Source organism: Mya arenaria, chromosome 16, assembly GCF_026914265.1.
Source record: "Mya arenaria isolate MELC-2E11 chromosome 16, ASM2691426v1".
Lineage (NCBI taxonomy): Eukaryota > Metazoa > Mollusca > Bivalvia > Myida > Myidae > Mya > Mya arenaria.
In genome coordinates, this window is record NC_069137.1 from 11,205,822 (window position 1) to 11,215,546 (window position 9,725).

Genomic DNA, 9,725 nt, shown 5'->3' on the forward strand with positions numbered 1-9,725 from the left:
GTACCTATACCAGCCAACTGAGCGAGCCGCACCTACGTAAATGTTACAAGTCAGAGTGATGGTCTTATACTCAGCTATCCCTGTCGTAATTAAGGTCAGGTTTTGTGTTTTCAAACCTGAAAAAAAAACATTTAACACCGACCCGCCACCACAGCAGACTTAACCACAACCCGTGTTGGACACAATATGAACAAAATCTTTGGCAAATCTAAACGGCACTCCATTGGCTTTCAAAGAGATTATTGGCGCATTTGGACGAAACATAATAAGCTTGTCCTGATAACACATTAAAATGACAAGGAGTAAAACAATGTCTTCAAATTGAGTTACTAGGACGCTCTCTTTCGAACATCTATGCCATTGAATGATTACGTATATCCAATCATAACTTTACAATAACTGCCAATTTTATGAATTTCATTGAATTTTGATCCGTTGTACACATACATGTATGTCTCGTTTACGGCAGCTTTTACTGCATTTTATTGTGAAGGTATGTGAACATGTAGCACTATGATTGATGAGGTTTCAGGGGTTCTGTTCACATCCAATATGGACATTTCAAATAAATGTAAAAAAAGACAGTTCCAATGTTGCCCGGTATAAATAGTATGCATTCATTACGGGAGCAACAGGCAGTCAGGATAGAAGTTACTATAATTTACCAAATACTATCTCTTTAGGGGATGACGTTAAAAGCGACACAACGTGGTAAGTGATAAAAGATGTATCAGACATGTTAAGGTCTTGTCGGTACATAGGAACCCGAATCATTCTATTTTAATGGCTCATTTAAACAAATGCTGGCCCTCTTTATTTTAGACTGATTTACTTTACAACAATTCGGAAACAAATGTCTACGAATTATACTTCTCAGCCTCGTTTGTAAGATGGTTTGGGAGAAAACCGGAGAACCCGGAGTAAACGCTATAGTCAGGCTTGCTAACAACAAACCACACTCGGATTCTGGCACCTTTTAGCATTATTTTAATCAATTTATAAACGTTTATTTAAAATTGTATTGTCAGGTTAAAGGTTTGCACTAGTTCAAGCCATTATTATAATAGTTTATTAAAAGCAAACGATTTACAAGCAATACTTTTATAATATTATATGCGGAACGCACAATAATACAACACTCTTACAAGAGAAAGTGAGTCGGTATCAAAGTTTATAAATAATCCTACCTTTTACAAAGTGGAACGTATGAAAAAGATCAATGCATACAACATTCTTTAAATGCGAGCAAGGTGCCATATTTCATCAACAATGATACTTATCACTATATGAAAACGTCCAGATACATTCTGTTACTATTCTTGAATTTGAAACTAGCTTTTTTGAACAATCGTCTATTATTTCCGCTTCAACTGTACACAGAATTCAAACTGAGTCAGTTATTCAGAATTTCACAGGACAATTAATTAATTATGACACCATTTCCGCAATTCAACCGTGAACAAACTCGAAATCAATAAACGCAAAACCAAACCCAGATCTAAGGTTGGTGTTTACAAACTGCTATTCTGATAACATTGTTTCGCTCATCTTAAGACATATTCAAGGTTTGGGTCAATAAATGTGTTAACATTCAACAGACTTGAAAAAATAAACCCCAATATTTACATTCGCATCTGATTGCCAGTACGATAAAATAGGCGTTTATATTGCATGAACCGGTCGATCTTCCGTGACCTGTGTAGGTGGAGTTTCACATTCACACACCTGGGTGGATGGATGGATGGATGGATGGATGGATGGATGGATGGATGGATGGTGGGTTTGGGTTTTTTTGGACAGGGAGGTTGTGGGGAAGTGTTCTGTCATGAAATATTTAAATTTTTCTAGTCTGAAATGTTGCGTTTTAAGCGTATTGTTTTACTTTTTCTCGATATCGACATAAAAGTAAACTTGGACGTGTTTTACGTTTTTAGGAGCAGGTCGGTGGGGTGGGGGTGTTGGGAGACTTAACCCACACACTATAAAATAAATGGCATTTCCATTAAGTTTCTTTAAGGCCCTTGATTACACCATTTTTTATTTCAATAAAATATTTCGAGAATAAAAATACTTACACACGCATAAGTGGTAGAAGTTTGACCATCATTCTGTATTTTGTCAACCATATCGTTTTGGGTTTTTAAGCATTTTCTTGGTCTGCCATGATGGACTATTCTCTAAAGACCCGTATTATTTCAAATGCAAATTATGTTGGTTAACGATTGACTATAGATATACTATATAGGGAAATTGTTCAGTAGTATGTAACCTGTTTTCCAAGGAATATGGCTGAGACAGTTAACAATCAGTGTTTTACCGAAGTAAGTTTCTGGTCCAAAAGTTTCTGAATTCGAATCGATCTATTCCAAGTGCATTATGAGACCCTTCTAACGCCCTACCTCTTTCTCGTCGAAATATACCGTTATTAAAAGCTCTTCTAAAAAATCCCAATATTATTTCAAATTGGCCTTAAATTTTGTTTTAAAAACCTGGAAATTAAATCAACCATGCTAAAATTCCATATCAACCTGTCACTTTAAAGACCATGGTGCAATAAGCATCTTGTCAAATGACTTCACACTTCGGCCGAGATCGTTGCAAAGTAACCGGTACGGTGCAAAAGACCACTAATCAGCATTCTTTGTTAATTGGCATCCTACTAATCAGCATTTTTGTAATTGTCAAAGACATTATAAAACTGTCAAAACATCAAAGAAAACAACATTACCAATGTGTTATTAATTATCTACAGTGTATAAAATTTTACGACATTTTGGCGGGAAATTTGACATATACAGTTCTGCAGTCGTCTGCACAGGTTACACTCCGACCTGTTTTGGCAGTCTCATTTGATTTTTTAGCAGCTCTTCTGAATATAAACTTATTTTTAAGTCAGAGGTAATATTTCTTCTGTTTCTCAATAAAAAAATGACACAAACTACCGCTTTTGAGACCTAATTCTACCTCTCTGTCATGGCCAAAGAATGGCAATGCCAATTCTGGCACAGGCGTCGATGGTGAGTCACGACTTGTGAGAGCTGCCTTAAAGTTCTCCACTGTAATTGTTTGTATTGTAATGTTCATGAAATCATGTTGTCCGGAGCCCGGAAAATAATCATTAATTTTCTGTTTTAGTGAATTTCATAGAGTATTTGATTTTCGCTTGATTGATATGACTTCTTTATGATGATTTCGTGTATTTAATACTTATGTTATGGTTTTGGTATTAAATGTCTAAATTTAGCTATTAAATGATTAATTAATACGAATAAGTTGTATTCTCAATAGTTTTTTTTTTACTTTTTCGTAAGTTTCATCAACTTGACACCCCTACGCTGTAACGTTAGCCATATATAATGGTTTCGCCCATAAACTTTCTTAAGGCCGCCTCACGCCGAAAGACGTTAAAAGGTGGTACAAGTAGCTCCCTTGTCTGGCGCTTAGCATTTAAAGGGTAGTGCTTGGAAAGGTGGTGTACTCAGTACTGGTTCAACCCAGGAAAGTTGTATCCCGTGTATCGGTGCTTTACACCGAGCTCGTTTAAGAACCAAGAGGTCTCTTCGCAAAGAGCTAGGGTATCGCACCCGGATCACTTGTATCTCACTCTGTTTTTTTTTTAAGTCTTCAAATGTCTAGATTTGACTGCAAATTGCTGTCACTTCTATCTCATGTCACTTATGGCATATAACACACAATTTAAGTCGTGATGGCGTCACGGCGGGGTCACGTCATAATGCAGCCAATGGGCGCGAGCATACCTTGATAAACTCAAGTAAACAAAACAAGTTTGTTAAAAATGGACCATTCCATTCTGGTCACGTGATGTTAGTTTAATCGTATTTTATTGTATATAATATACTCACGTCATATAAGTCATTTCAACAAATAATATAATTATACAATTGGGTTGGGCCACAAGTTATAACAACGTTAGAAAATGGCCCTCCCCGCAGTGTGTCAGACTAACGTTTAGATTGAAAAGTTATGACGAGATCAATTTACATGTGCATAAATAAATAACATATCCTAATAATAATCAATTTTAGGTTTTGAATTTGTAAGAGATTGACTTAAGATAAGTTAACGGAAGAGGGAGAGAGAGAAAGAGAGGAGAAAGATAGAATGAGAAAAGATGCATGTAAACGAATCTGTCGTCGCCAAGTCCCCGTGACTAGTACTACAAATATAATGAAAGGCAGGCTACTGAACTCCATTTATTTTAAATCTTTTAGTATCAACAATATATGTTTGCACTTTTTGGAAAATGTATGTATTTTGTTCGTCTTTCAGATTACTGTAGCCGTGTAGTAATTTATTGGTACTCAGTGGGTGATATTGCCTAGTTTGAAGGAATAATTGCCGCCGTTGTGCAGTAAACCGACTACATTTGAAAAGAAAGTGTTCAGCATCTTCAATTTCTGTACCACAGACACAGTTAGGGGAAATTGTGATATGATTATTGTAAAGATCGGAATTTAAGTTGCTGCAATTATTACGCATTCGGGCATGATGGACTGAGGCGAATTTGTTACCTTCTAAATAACATGAGGAAACTTTGGGAACAGAATATACAGATTTAATTTTACCTTTAAACGCGGGCAATGATACTGCTTCTTTAACGGAGGTGCCAAGATCGTTCCACATTCTCAGTGCGGATGGAATTATAGACTGTGCATAAATTTGAGTTCTTCTAGGTAACGTTTGAAAATTTTCTGAGTTCCGTAAATTACGCGTTGTTACTAAATGTTTGCACGCTTAGAGGAAATAATTGTTCGAGGTAAGATGGTAATATGTTGTGTTTGTGTTTATATACTACTGTCAGCTTTTGGATTGTTCTTCTATTCGTTAGTGACACCCAGCCAATTTCTTTGAGAAGATTGTTTATTGATACGGATCGTGTGAGACCGGTAACTATTCGAGCAGCTTCATATTGAATTGTGTCTAGCGTTTCTCTTTCATATTAAGCACAATTATCCCATAGTAATGATCCGTATTCTAGATGCGGTCGAAGATATGACAATTATATGTGGTTAAGTGTTTTTATGTGTAGCTTTAATTTCATCAATTTCATAGTACCAAGAATTCTTGAAGCTGTTGCGATGATATTAGTTATATGTTGGTGCCAAGACCCATCCTTACTGAGTGTCAAACCAAGGTGCTTGTGGTGATCAACAAGTTAAACAAAGGTGTTATCAAAAAGAAGTGTTGGACTATTTCTTGAACAGTAGGTCAGACACATTCCCTTTGTTTTAGCAGGATTAAAGTTGACTAGCCATTGCCATTTGTCAAACAACAAGACTGCTGATGGCATTTATATTCAGCCATAGGGCATTGGCAACGCGTAGACTGCACTGCACCATTGTTTTCTTGCTCTAGGAATATCTGGGGGAAAACACAGAAGAGCCTTCTATAAATGTTATACATACTATATTGGGTGGTTTTAGCATTACTTAATGAAAACAGTGAAAACCAAAAAATAAAGTCTAAGTGAGCTTTTCAACCATAACATCAAGTATTATATAAATCATTAGGATACATGTACAACATTATATATGTTTTGTCCACAGGGGGCAGAAGCAACCTTTTTTAATTTTTCCTAGCCTATATAAATATTTTAAGAGAGAGAGAGAGAGAGAGAGAGAGAGAGAGAGAGAGAGAGAGAGAGAGAGAGAGAGAGAGAGAGAGAGGGAGAGAGAGAGAGAGTGAGAGGGAGAGAGAGTATATATATATATATATATATATATACTCTCTATACATACATATTTGATAGGAAAGCTTACAAATAGTTTGATTCTACCCCCTGTGGTTTTGTCTGTCAACTGACAAATATGTTTCATCTATATTTAAATATGTTGATAAACAATAAAAAAGGGGTCGGTGGAATTACCGAAATCCCGAAATCCTGGTAAATACCGAAATCCCCTTTCATCTTCATAGGTATATATCGTTTTCTTTAATACGCCCGGATTTAATACAAAAGAAGAGTATGCGAGGAGGTTTGTACAACGGGGCTTCAAAACAGCATTGTGTTTTAGTGGGTTGTATGCTGTATTTCTTGGTGGTTGGAGAGGGGTGGGGGAGTCGGAGTAGTTGGGGGTGGAGCAGGTAGTGATTAAAACCCGGGAACCCCATTCCTATTTCTAAGTACATACGAAAGAGTATACAGTATGGTTTAAAACCGTACTGTATTAATTGTGTTTAAGTGGGTTGTATGTCCTTGCTGAGGTTGGTTGGAGAGTGGTGGTGGAGTCAGAGGAGGGGTTGGTGGCTACGAAGAAGTCTCAAATACTACTTTCCGATACTTCATTTCAAAGTGTGGATGTAATGGATGTAGGGATCATACTTTACAGACAATAGAGTCTGCGAGGTGGTTTGTGTGCCGTAGTTGTTGGTGGTTTGAGATGCGTGGGGAACTCGGAGGAATTGGGGGTGGCTATGAAGAAGTCTCAAATACTACTTTCGCATACCTCATTTCAAAGTGTAGAGGTAAAGGAGCATAGGTCTCGTACCTTACATACAAACGAGTATGCTAGGGTGTGTACTTCATGTTGGTTGTGACCTGTATGCCAAAGTTGTTGGTGGGTAGAGAGGGGTGTGGACGTCGGACGAGGGGGAAGGCTAAATCCCGGGAAGTCCTTTCAATTTCATATATGTTAATGTTTTAACGGCTTGTTCAATATCACATTTTATATTTGTTTGATTGCTTTTCGTATTTTTAGTATGTCGTATATTGATTGTTTTAAAGATGTCTTATTTTTTATTGATATTGCCTGTAATAAGTTATCCGTTTATTTCCTTGTAAAGCGCTTTGAACTTGTGTATCGAAAGGGTGCTATATAAAGTTAACCAATAAAAATAATAAATGTGTATTGTGAACAAGTTGTGTGTCGAGAAAGGTGAATAATTGGTATCAAGCGGGAGTTGATTATACAATTGTCCTTATGTGTATCATAACGATGTGTATGTGTCTCAACTGCTATGTGGAATCGCTTGGTATGTTTCATTGCAGAATCTTGTGAAGAAAGAAATGCAAATAATACAATTACACTTAAATACCATCACTGCACCTAAATACGAATCATCAACATCATTTTAACATTAGTCATGATAGGAAAGTGTACTTAGTATAAGATTTAATATCATAAAGTCATTGTGAGATATTGGTCCATGTCTGTTACCTATCAGTAATGACACCCCGCTGTGACAGATTCTTATCGTGCGGTCAGTATTTGGACCCATGCTGTCACTGATGACTATAATTCGATGTGTATTGAACCCCAATGGCGTTCTGGTTCAAAACGGGATGCTCCTTTGAGCCACATCGTATTATAGTCATCAGTGACAGCATGGTTCCAAGTACTGACCGCACGATAACAATCTGTCACAGCGGGGTGTCATTACTGATAGATAACATACATGGACCAAAATCTCAAAATGACATGTCCATATCGATATTGAGACGAGTATTGCATGTATGTATTTAAATGGTATACTTTTTTGTATAAAATCTTATATTATGCCTTTATTCATTAAGTACACTTTCCTATCATGACCAATGTTAAAATGATGTTGATGATTCGTATTTAGGTGCAGTGATGGTATTTATACACACGTTCAAAGGCACTTTTTCAACGATATAAACTGATAACTAATTATACAAGCAATATCAATAAAAAAATAAGACAGCTATTAAACAATCAAATGTACGACATACTAAAAATAAGAAAATCAATAAAAAAAAATATAATGTGATATTGAACTACTAGTTTGAAATGAAAACATTAAATATCAATATCTACGATAACAAAATAACTCCCGCCCGTGTTAAGTACGCAACTTCTGTGTATTGCTCTTTATCTGTATTACCGTCTGCTGTCTTATCAGATCTCACATTTGAGTGTCATGCTGTGCAGTACCGTGCGGTGCCGTCCAATACAGTACAATTTTCATAAAAGAAAATGAATGAACAAAGCAGGTTATCATACTTCGTTGAATTTGATTACGTTTAAGTCACCCCAACCCCCCTCCACCGACTCCCCTTCCCCTCTCAAACTACAACCAACTACGGCATACAAGCGATGACACAATGAAGTAATTAATCCCGGAGTACTACCACCTCGCATACTCTATTGTATTTACTTATGAACATAAAAAGGGTGCCGGGTATTACTACTCCCCCCCCCCACATACGACTACGTGTGGCATACAGTCGATGAACACAATGAATTAGATCATCCCGGCATACAAACCCAGTCGTACACTCTATTGTAGGTACTTTTGAGCAGTGGTTTGAGATGCGTGGGGAAGTCGGAGAAATTGGGGGTGGCTATGAAGAAGTCTCAAATACTACTTTCACATACCTCATTTCAAAGTGTAGAGGTAATCAGCTCCCGCTTGATCATTCTGAACTCCTCGGCCATTTTATCGAAAACAACCTCGGATGTATTTAGACGGTTTACATACTAAAACAGTGGCACGTGTAAGTCCGCTGCAAGTAGATCGCGTAGTAATTTTATTAAACAGTTAAACTTAATGACTTTACTCGTGGGAATCTTAATTTTGTTTACAATAATTCACTTCACTGGCAATCAATTTAAACTTAGATCAATACATACAACTCTTAAACAATACATTTAATTAATGATACAATTCAAAAAAATACGAACTACTTCAACTGATGTACCGGCATACATCCGAGGTTGTTTTCGATAAAATGGCCGAGGAGTTCCGAATGCCGCTTGATACCAATTATTCACCTTTCTCGACACACAACTTGTTCACAATACACAATTATTATTTTTATTGATTAACTTATATAGCACATTTTTATATACACGTTCAAAGGCGCTTTCAACGATATAAACTGATAACTAATTGCAAGCAATATCAATAAAAAAATAAGATAGCTATTAAACAATCAATAAACGACATACTAAAAATAAGAAAATCAATAAAAAAAAAATATAAAGTGATATTGAACTACTAGTTTGAAGTTAAAACATTATCAATATCTACGATAACAAAATAACTCCCGCCCGTGTAAAGTACACAACGTCTGTTTATTGCTCTTTTTTATTACCGTCTGCTGTCTTATCAGATCTCACATTTGAGTGTCTTGCTGTGCAGTACCGTGTGGTGCCGTCCAATACAGTACAATTTTCATAAAAGAAATTGAATGAACAAAGCATGTTATCATATTTCGTTGATTTTGATTACGTTTAAGTCACCCCAACCCCCCTCCACCGACTCCCCTTCCCCTCTCAAACTACAACCAACTACGGCATACAAGCGATGACACAATGAAGTAATTAATCCCGGCGTACAAACCACCTCGCAAACTCTATTGTATTTACTTATGAACATAAAAAGGGTGCCGGGTTTTACTACCCCCCCCCCCACACACACACATACGACCACGTGTGGCATACAAGCGATGAACACAATGAATGAGATCATTCCGGCATACAAACCAAGTCGCATACTCTATTGTAGGTACTTTTGAAAATGAAAGGGGGTTCCGGGTTTTCGCCCCCACCACCTCATTTGACTCCCACTGTCCTCTTCAACCATGAACAACTATACGGCATACAAGCCATAAACACAATGCAGTTTTGAAGCAACGGTGTTAAGGACCTCCTCGCTTACTCTTATTTTGTATGAACTTATGCAAATGAAAGGGGGTCTCGGGTTTTAGTCACCACGACCCCCAACCCCACCCCTCCTCC